Below are 10,720 nucleotides of genomic sequence, written 5' to 3'. Positions count from 1 at the left end.
GTTGTTTAAAGAAGGAATTAGGAACTCGTAATGGGATAGAGCGAAAAAGATATAAAAACTTCGGCAGAATTTTCATTTTGACTATATTAATATGACCTATAATACCTAGGGCTAACTTATGCCATTTTTAAAGAGATTTAGCTGTGACTTTCAGCACTCCTCATAATTCAAGGAGACAATTTTCTCTATTTGTGCTGATAACCGCACCCCCAAATAAGAAACAACTGGGCAAACTCCCTGCAAGCAGTCTAGCGGTTTATGATTGAGTAAGATTTGGGTCTTATTAATATTTAATTTATACCCTGAAATCAAGCTGAACCCTGTAGCCACCTCTGTTATTTCCCTTAATGCTCTCACTGGGTCTGTAGAGAATACCGCTAGATCGTCTGCATATGCAATGACCTTTAAGGAGGTTGCTCCATTATTAAAAGCACTGATTTGGGGATTATTTTGTAGAGCACAGATAAATGGCTCTATATATAGGGCAAATAGTAGGGGTGAAAGCGGGCACCCCTGACGAGTACCACAAGACACCGAAAATGTGGAGGACAATAAGCCTGAATATGCCAATTTAGCGCTAGGCTTGTTATATAGGGCTTGTACCCACTTCTTAAATTGACTCCTAATCCCGAAGGCTGCAATTGTAGCCCAGAGAAACTCCCACCCCACTCGGTCAAATGCCTTCGCCGCATCTAATAAAATCATACTGAGTGGGGTAGATACTATATTAGCCACATCAAAAGCTGTCACTGCCATATTAACATGGGTAGTAGTATCTCTATTTTGTATAAACCCGTGTTGTTGAGGAGAAACCAAGCTAGGCATCACAGGAGCCAGACGATTTGACAGTACCTTTGCAAATATCTTGGCATCAGTATTTATAAGTGAAATTGGTCTGTATGACCCACATTCCTCTGCTGGCTTATCCTTTTTTAGGAAAAAAAAATTTGTGTCATATTCCATGAGTCAGGAACTTGTCCACTAACGCCAATAGAACCAGGCAGCCTCAGGACATCCTTAAAGGTTTTGTAGAATTCCAGGGTACAGAATCCTCCCCCGCTGCCTTGCCTGATGGTAAATCCCTAATTGCCATCTCTATCTCTTCCCACAAGATCTCTGCATCTAAAGATTCAGCTATCTCATCCCCCATTTTTGTCAAGGAGCACCTCTAAATATAATCAAGAATATCTACCTGGAGGAGGAGCCTAGCGCCTGACCAAGATGGCCGCGTGAGCTTTGAGCACCCGGGACCCACGCGCCCTCCGTCGATTATCCTGTCTTAAATCCTGTTTTATATGCACGGCATCTTGCAGATGACTCATTGCTGAGGCGATTGATGCTGCCCGGGCTCGGATCGCCCACCGGGAACCGGAGTTGTGCACAGCGGAAGATTGAGGCCTATCTCCGAGGGGTGCCAGGGGCTGGCGTTGGCAGGATGCCCCGCCTCTAATTGAACAACAGCGGCCTGGCGAGGTGTGAACTGGCGGACGGAGAACGCCGTACTTTCACTTTCACTTTCTCGCCCTTTGTTTGCCTTGGCCCGGGAGTGCCTTCTGATGCTTTACTATCCTCTGGACGCCTTGCGCCCTACTCTGACTGGTTATTGCAGATCTGGCTTCTCCTGTTCCCTCTGACTGAGAGAGGGTTGTCTCTTTGCACCGGATTGCTCGGTGCCAGACATGTCGGGTAAAGCAGAGGTGGATAGGCTGAAACCCAAGGCTACCAGGCGGGGAGCCTATACCCAATCCAATAATATGGATCGTTATGCCCAGCAGAAGGGATCGCCTGGTGGATCGGGCCAGTCGCTGGACGTACAGAAGGCTGCCTCATCCCCGACCTCGGAGCTCTCGTTGCAGGATGTCATGGGTGCGCTCGAGGGGATGCAGGCCTCGATTGGGAGACAGTTTGATGCCCTGGCGCATAAAGTGGATACTATCTTGGTGGATGTCAACCTGATCCGCGCGGATTTGGGCAAAACTAATGAGCGGGTTAAATCCCTTGATCTCAAGACCACAGGCCTTGCTGATGATGTCTCGGAACTTCAGACCGAAGTTCGTAAGCTGCGGGCCGAGAACGACCTCTCCGCCCGCCGGCTGGAGGACTTTGAGGGCCGGGCCAGGCGCAACAACGTGCACATTATTGGGGTCCCGGAATCCTCGGATGAGATCTCCGCAGATCTGCTCGTGGAGGACTTGGTGCTTAACCATCTGAAGCCTAAGGGCCTTGGAAAGTTTTTTGCAGTCGAGCGGGCTCACAGAGTTCCTGGCGGGAGGCCCAGGGCGGGAGCCCCTCCGAGACCGATTGTCGCCCGGCTCTTTCACTTCCGAGATCGGGACGCTATCCTGCAAGCATCGCGGGTGACGGGCCCGGTCCCTTTTCAGAACGCATCAGTGAGTTTCTATCCTGACTTCACCCAGCTGGTGCAAAAGCAAAGGCAGAGTTTCCTGGGGGTGAAGAGACGTCTTCGGGAGAGGGACCTGAAGTATGCTATGCTTTTCCCTGCCAGATTACGTGTGGTGTATGAGGACCGGACTTTTTTCTTTGAGTCGCCTGCTATGGCCGGAGACTGGTTGGACGCTCTGCCCCGACGACGGACTGGCGGGGATGCTGCCACAGACGTGGAGGGTGACCGGGATGGGCAGGGTTGATGCCTTTGGAGCCGGACTGACTTGCTTTGGTTTCGGACACTGACTTGAGCTGATTGCAGTAATACGGAGGGTTGCGGGAGGAAGATGGGAGCTCTTTCCTCCCTCAGGGTACTTTTTGTAGTTTTGTGTTATGGTGGGGCGACAGGCACACTGCAAGTTGGGGGGGCTTTGTAAGCTGCAGCAAGGGTGCAGGGTGGGGGGGAGAGTTGGGATTTTGGGGTTGTTGTTGGGGGGTTTGTTTTTGCAAGGCGTAGTAATGGTTGTCAGGGTTGTTCAATGGTGGCTCTTCGGGTGTGAGGTGGGCCTCTTTGTGTGTGGGGATGGGGGGTAGGGGCTTAAATATTATTAGCTGGAATGTTAATGGCTTGGAGGATCGTATTAAGCGGGGGATAGTCTTGCAGTTCTTGAAACGGTCTTTGCCGGATGTGGCCCTACTGCAGGAGACACACCTTATAGGTAATACTTGCTATGCTCTTAATAGAAAAGGTAACAAATTCATCGCTCACTCGGGATTCTCCTCAGGCTCCAGAGGTGTGGGCATCCTTGTTAGAGCTTCACTCCCTTTCGAGGTGGACTCCACCATTGTTGATTATAGGGGGAGGTTTGTGGCGGTGACGGGGAGGTGGGAGGGAAGAACGTTGGTTTTGGTTTCGGTTTATGTCCCTCCTGCCCTGCAGGCCTCCACGTTTGCAGATCTGGGTAGGGCCTTGTTGGACCTCCCGGAGGGTATGCTAGTGGTGGGGGGAGACTTTAATGCTGTCGGCTCTGGGTTGCTGGATAGGTACCCGCCCAGGGACACCGGGGGGGCTCAGAAGTGGCTTCCAGACTTTATAGGTACACTCGGCTTGGTAGACTGCTGGAGGCTCCGGCACCCCACACAGAGCCAATATACCTTCCACTCCGGGGCGCATGGTAGTCTCTCTCGGATTGATTACCTGCTCACCCTGGCTGCGCACGCCTCATTGGTATCTGAGGCTAGGCATATGGCGTGGGGCATATCTGATCATTCGCCAGTGTGGGTCCGGCTGGATGTCGGCCGCGAGGGAGGGGGTAGGGTTGCTCCTATTAACCCCTGGTACTTTCGTGATCCCAAGATGCGCAGTGCGCTGTTGAAGACAGTTGATCACTATTTTAAGGACAATCAGGGTTCCGTTGATTCGGCTGTGTCGTTGTGGGAAGCATTTAAGACCGTGTTGAGAGGGGAGGCCCTCTCCTTGGTAGTGGCCGCCAAGCGACGGAGAGATGGCGAGGTTATACAGGTTGAGGATGAGATCGCGGCTTTAGAGGTGGCCCTGGAGGGGGAGGTTACAGCGGCCTCACTGCATATTCTGAGCTTGAAGCAAGCGGAATATAGGGACCTGGTGGCGAATGCCGCCAAGACCCTCAGTAGGGAACAGCAGGGTCGCTTGTACGATGTTGGCGATAAGGCCGGGAAACTCCTAGCGTGGCTGGACAAAAAAGAACGTGTTAATAGAGTGGTGCCGGAGCTGACGAGAGAGGGGGGAGAGGTGGTTGTTGATCCCGAGGGTATAGTACAGTGTTTTTCGGATTATTTCCGTATGGTTTACGCCTCGGTTTCGGATAGGCCAACTGAGGATTCGCGTGACCTCCTGCGTGACATCGCTCTGCCCTGCCTTTCTGACGTAGATAGAGATGACCTTGATGGAGATATAACGGTTGATGAGGTGGCGGGTGCTATCCGCGCGCTGAACTCGGGCAAGGCCTCCGGCCCAAATGGTTTGCCGATTGACTTGTATAAGCTGTTCCCGGATAGGGTTGCCCCTCACCTGCGCGCCATGTTCGTGGAGGCGCGCGGGAGTGGGTCCCTTCCGTTGGACCAGCGACTGGCGACAATTGTTGTGATACATAAGGATGGTAAACCCCGGGACAAGTGTGCCTCCTATCGGCCAATATCACTCCTTAATGCTGAGCTGAAAATTCTGGCTAAAATTCTGGCGGGCCGCTTGGTCAGGGTGCTTGGAGACTTGATCCACCCGGATCAATCGGGTTTTATCCCACAGCGTAACACTGCGTTAAACCTTAGGCGTCTTCATGGAGTGATTGCCAGGGCGAGCACGCTGCGAGAACCAGCTATTGTGGCGTCTCTTGATGCCACGATGGCTTTTGATACGGTGGAATGGGCATATCTGTGGGCTGTGCTTGCCAAATTCGGCTTTGGCCCTGGTTTTGTGAGCTGGGTGAGGTTGCTTTATGAGGGTCCCCTTGCGAGTGTTGTGGTAAACGGGCGGGCGTCGACTCCGTTCCAGCTTGGGAGGGGCACCCGGCAGGGTTGCCCCCTGTCGCCTTTGTTGTTCGCCCTCGCCCTCGAGCCGCTGGCGGCGTGGATACGCTGGCACCCGGATATACGTGGACTTAGATGGTCGCCCGATCACGAGGACCGTATTTCGCTCTATGCCGATGACATCCTGTTTTATCTCGCCTCGCCCAAGAACTCGCTTATAGTGGTTTGTGACGTTCTGACATCTTTTGGTAAGAACTCGGGTCTCGTCATCAATTGGAGTAAATCATATCTGTATGTTCTGAGCGGCGATGTTCCACCTGTCCCGCGAACTTGTTCGATCCAGATCGCCCAGCAGGGCTTCGTGTACCTGGGGATTTTTATCTCCACTGACTCCACTTTGCGGTATGAGAAGAACCTGCTCCCTCCCCTGGCGCGTTTGCGGCGGGATGTTGCGGGCTGGCGGAGGATGCCGCTCTCCCTCCTCGGGCGCGCCGCCTTGTTCAAAATGATGTCTCTTCCCCGGTTCCTCTACGCCTTGCAGAATACTCTTGATTGGGTACCGGCCAGTTACTTTCGGGAGGTCGAAAGCCTCCAACGATCGTTGTTGTGGGATGGGCGGCCGCGCATAGCGATTGCTAAGTTGACGCTTCCGTGGTACGACGGGGGTATTGCGCTTCCGGACATTCGACGCTATTACTGGGCCACCCAGTTGAGCGCGATTAATCATGGTTTCTATGGTCCGGCTCTAAGCCCCGGCTACGCCATGGACCGATGGTTGTTGCGCGGCGGTAATTATCACAGAGCGTTGTACTCGCGGTCGCTGGACTCGTCCCTCACAGGGCCCACTGGGGTGGCGGTGCGGGTGTGGAAGTTGGCGACTGACTCGCTGGGCTGGAAGGATAGGCTCACCCTTGCTACCCCGTTGTTTGACTCTGAAAAATTGGGGAAGCTTTGGCATACGAAAGGTTTTGAGAAATGGGACTTGATCGGTATCTCCAGGGTTGGAGATTTGCTGATTAAGGGGAGGGTGAAGTCCTTTGAAGAGCTGCAGAAGGAGTATGAGTTGGGGAAATCCGAGTTTTTCCGCTATGTTCAGGTGCGTCATGCCCTGCGGTCAGTCCTCGTAGAAGGAGAGAAGGTGCCTGAGTCCTCTCCATTGGAGGACCGGATCCTCGATGGCCATATGCCAGAGAGTACGATCTCTCTTATCTATAAGAAATTGATTAATGTTCGGGCGGACCTGCTATTGGGGCTGCGGGACCAATGGACTAGGGACGGACTTGAGCTAGATGACGAGGACTGGCAGTCTGCGGTTTCCTCTCCTAAGGAGGTCGCGATCCCGTCGCGTCTGCGGCTGGTGCAGCTCAAAATACTCCACAGAGTCTATGTTACGGGGCCAAGGCTGGTTCATATGGGATTTTCTGAGGAGGGCTTATGTAGGAGGGGCTGTGGTATGGTGGGTACCTTCCTGCATATCATTTGGGAATGTGGCGTCATCATGGAATTTTGGAGGAGAGTCCATTCGGTAATGGGGGAGGTGACGGGCATTGTTATGCAGCCGGAGGCGCGGTGTTGTCTCCTGAATGTTTGGGGGCCTACTGATCACGATGAGGCACAGACCCAGTGGGTGACACTGGGTAACATGGTGGCTAAGCGAGACATAGCGCGCCTGTGGGGCTCCGCGGGACCCCCCACATTGGCTGCGTGGAAGGAAAACATGGACTGGAGTATCAATCCCATAATCCATAATAAAATTTAAATCCCCCATCACCACCCGCTCACCCTCCCAATTCAGTAGCTCCATATTTATGTTATCCACAACTGTAGGATCATCGTTGTTAGGGCCATACACTACACAGAACACATACTTCTCTTTAAACATAATCTGCGAGATAGCCCAACGGCCTCCTTTATCCGATGTTGTCTTACAAACTGCTGCCCTAAACCGTTTATTCTTTAATATTGCAACTCCACGAATAGAGGCACTTTGAGTAGAACATACTATTACTTCAAAGCCTAGTTGTTTTAAAAATCCCGATCCTTATAAGAAAGATGTGTCTCTGTTAGCATAATCACGTTTGGATTATACATTTTAAGCGCCTCTGCCACAAGTTGCCTCTTAATCCTGCTATTTAGCCCTGCCACGTTCCATGCTAAACATTTAACCCACTCCATATTAAATAAAATACATTGCTCCTTTTAGTATCCATCTTAATAATCTGAAAATAATTCCCAACTGTACATTTATCGTTACTTTTCACCCAAGAGTTGACCTTTTCTTTTTTAAATCCCCGACCATTCCCTTCCTCTCCCCCAATCTCCCCGGGAGATCGACCCTCTCCCCTCCCCCAACATCTAGAAGGAGGAATCATCCTCTTTCTCGAAGCTGCTGCTGGTTTGGAGGCCCCCTAAGAGTCCCAAACATAGAGGCTCCGAAGGCTTCTACTCTCCATATTATTTACGAGTTATAAAGCACAACATAAAACGGAGAAAAGCATTAAAGAATATTTTTCTAACATATACCGCAAATAAATCCTTACATAACAGAAAGAGAACAGTATGCCTTTTCTGCCGCTTAACCCGCCCGCTCTTTCTACCATTCGCAGAACGCCTTCTTTGCCTCAATCTCGAAGAGAAATATATAAGATTGACCCCCACAAATTACTTTTAATCGAGCGGGCTCTTGCAAGTATGCTTGCACTACTGAAGTTTTCATTGGGTCAATCAATTGCCTAAGCTGCCATCTTCTGTCCATTGTTACCTTACAATATTCAGAGCGAAAGAAAATTGAATAACTATCCATAGACATAGGGGATCTAGGGCCAGCCTTTAAATAAACTGCCTTCCGTAATGCGAAATTACCAAAATAAATCAAAAAAGGTCTAGGATATTGATTATCCTTCCTCTTTTGCACCATTGGCAATCTATAGGCCCTTTGAATCTGGCAATCCCAGTCCCAATCCCCGAGGTCCGGGAAGGCTTTCTGCAGTATTTGTACTATAAAAGTTCTGGGGTCTGACCCCTCTTGCCCTTCTGGAATGCCAAACATCTTCAAATTTTGCCTCCTCTGACGATTCTCTAAATCTTCTAGTTTAAGTTGCATCGTGGCCAGCAGATTATCATGCTTCTCAGTTATACCAGATGTTTTCAGAGTTATTTCTTCCGTATCTGCCACTCTCGGTTGAAGTTCGACTATCTCAGCTGTCAGTGTCCCTACTTTGGTAGTAACTTCTATTAAAGACTGCTGGATACCCTGGGTGTCTGATCATACTTGAGCGAAAAGTTCTCTAGTTTCTTCTCTTTGGTCCTTAAGATTCTGCAGAATCAACGAGAGCATCAGGGTTTTATTTCTATGTACTTTCCCGGGCAGTTGTTGCGAACTTGTTTCCTCCAGAGAAGCCATTGAAGCTGACCCAGGACCATATTCTATGTTATCAGTGCCTTCAGCTGATAGCCCCATTGCCCCACCAGCTTCATCAGTCATACCAATCTCTGATAACCTTGATATCATATTTTTGACCACCCCTTTTGCTTGAAGCCATCGCCATATAGGACTGTCAGCTGAGGCTCCTTTTTTTCGTTGTTTTATCCTCTTGTCTCCTGACTTCTGATCCGTGCCTCCAAAGTTTTTTTCAATTCCTTCACAGCTTTAGATTTTTGATTTTTCTTTTTAATAGACGCTAAGCATGGAGTTTGCTTCTCCTATCTGGCCGCGGCCACATGTTGCGAGGCTGAGGGGGTTTGGCTCTGCTTTTGTCTTTGATCAATAACAGAGCCCAAGGACGAGGCACTGAGATCACCCAATATGAGATCATTAGGCATGGTTACTGGAGTAATAAGGCTTATAGGAGTATCAAGAATACCAATCTCATCAGGAATTAAGAGAATCTCACCTTCAGACCCTCCTTTATCCTGCTCTACATTTATTTGATTCATATTAACAGCCTCGCCCACCACCAAACTTGAGGCCACATCGCCGTCGCCATCATCATCCCCATCCATGGAAAATTTGACCCCAGTTGCTTTCCCCCCTCCTGGGGTGTGGGCTACTTTCTTTCAGTTTTTGAGAGTCTTAGCTTTTCCAGACATTCCAGCTAAATCCAGAGTAATCTCTCTCCCCATGTCTTTTGAATTCATATCCGGAATTATCCCATTATCTGATCCTTCCTTAAACTGAAGAAGGGCCTGCGAGTTGTTTAAAGCATTGTGCCCAAGAGAAGTAGGAGCCATGTTACTTTGTTGCTCGCTGATAGCCTGGCTCACTATATCTGCTAATGTGTTGTAAGTATTGAAAGTATCAGCTTCGGCCACCATACCAGAAGCAAACAATTCTGTCGACTTCCTCAACTGTAAAAATTGCAGTACAGGTCTCCCCAGCTTCCGTAGCCCCATACTTGGATTAGAGGGGTCCACCCTCTGAGTCTCCACATCTCCAATGTTTATGTTGCCCTCCCGAGTTGCTGCCGTACTCACCGGCGCTCGATTGGTAGCCCGGGTGCTCCTAACAGTGGTTTTCGGCAGGGCCATATTCCGTCGCACCACCAGATACAGCTTCGCCTCCAAGCTCCAGTGGGAGTCCCCCCGCCGGTGTCCCTGTAGATTCCGTGTGGGTCGCTGAGCAGCTAGACACTCGGCAACCTTCGTAGACGGCAAGCGCCTGGGGCCAATCCTTGCTATCGCCTGCATCCAATACCACTGACTCAGTAGCGGAAGCAGCTGAATCCCCACAGTGAGTCCTTCAGTGAATCCATCAGCGAATCCGTCAGCCAGTAAGCCGCTTCTCCCACTTCTCTCGCAATTTCACCATAATCTCCAAAAGCACAGAGGCACTAAAGTCACTGTGAATGTCGAACGATCTAGCCAGAATCCTTTATTCTCAATCCTGCTTTTCTCCTTGCCGCATTTCCTTCAGTCACAACTTAAGCCTCCAGATCTCCTCCGTGGCCGACTCTGAGACGGGTCAGTCCGCCATCTTGCTCCTCCTCCCAAACTAATGACACTTGCAAGCAAAATCCACATATTCAGCAAAGGCTGGTCACAAGCATCACGGGCAATAATGGGAGGATAGGTTTTGTGAGTTGAACACTCGCTGCTAAGACATACAGTGGTCTGCAAGGCATGAGTTTGAATCCCAGCATGGCCCATTCAGCTTTACATCCTTCCGATGTCAGTAAATTGAGTACCATTAATATTGTTAGAAGTAACACCTGTTATTTACAGCACTTAAGAGAAGCATAAGCGGAGTGTCACAGGTTGGACATGACACTGGGGGTAAGAAGCGGACTAAAGGCTGGTGGGATGTGACGCCTGCCAATTTCCCTCTTATCTCCCTGCAGCAGGACGAGTGGGACTGTCCCTTGAATCCCACACCGGGGGACACAGAGGAAACCATGTACGGTACCTTTAACTGGGGCTTCGAGTCTGAGGATACCTCCCACAACAACGACGTCACTACAACCGGACCAACAAGAGTGCCGGGCATCAGGAAGAAGGTGTGTGTCATCACTGTAGGGAGGAAGTACAAGGAGATGGAAGAGGATGTGCACGAAGTGGAGAGGAGACTACCGAGTGAAAGTTGCGGAGCAGAGACGCTGAAAGAACCAAAGAAAGCCAGGAGGCCAACGACCCAGCGGTTCGCCCAGCCACGCTCCAGGAGGAGCGTGGTTCTCTCAGGTATGAGAGAGGTTTGCGGATTGGGTTGGTCGGGGGAGAGACCCGACGAATAGGGCAGCGACCTCCCTACCGGTTTCCAAAGGCTTACCCCATCCTATGCACTTCACTGTCCCGACTAGACGTGCGGTAACCACTGGTGATCCTTGACTTCCCTCCC

This window comes from Triturus cristatus, chromosome 12, assembly GCF_964204655.1.
Source record: "Triturus cristatus chromosome 12, aTriCri1.1, whole genome shotgun sequence".
Taxonomy (NCBI): Eukaryota; Metazoa; Chordata; class Amphibia; order Caudata; family Salamandridae; genus Triturus; species Triturus cristatus.
This window is presented reverse-complemented; position numbering follows the sequence as displayed.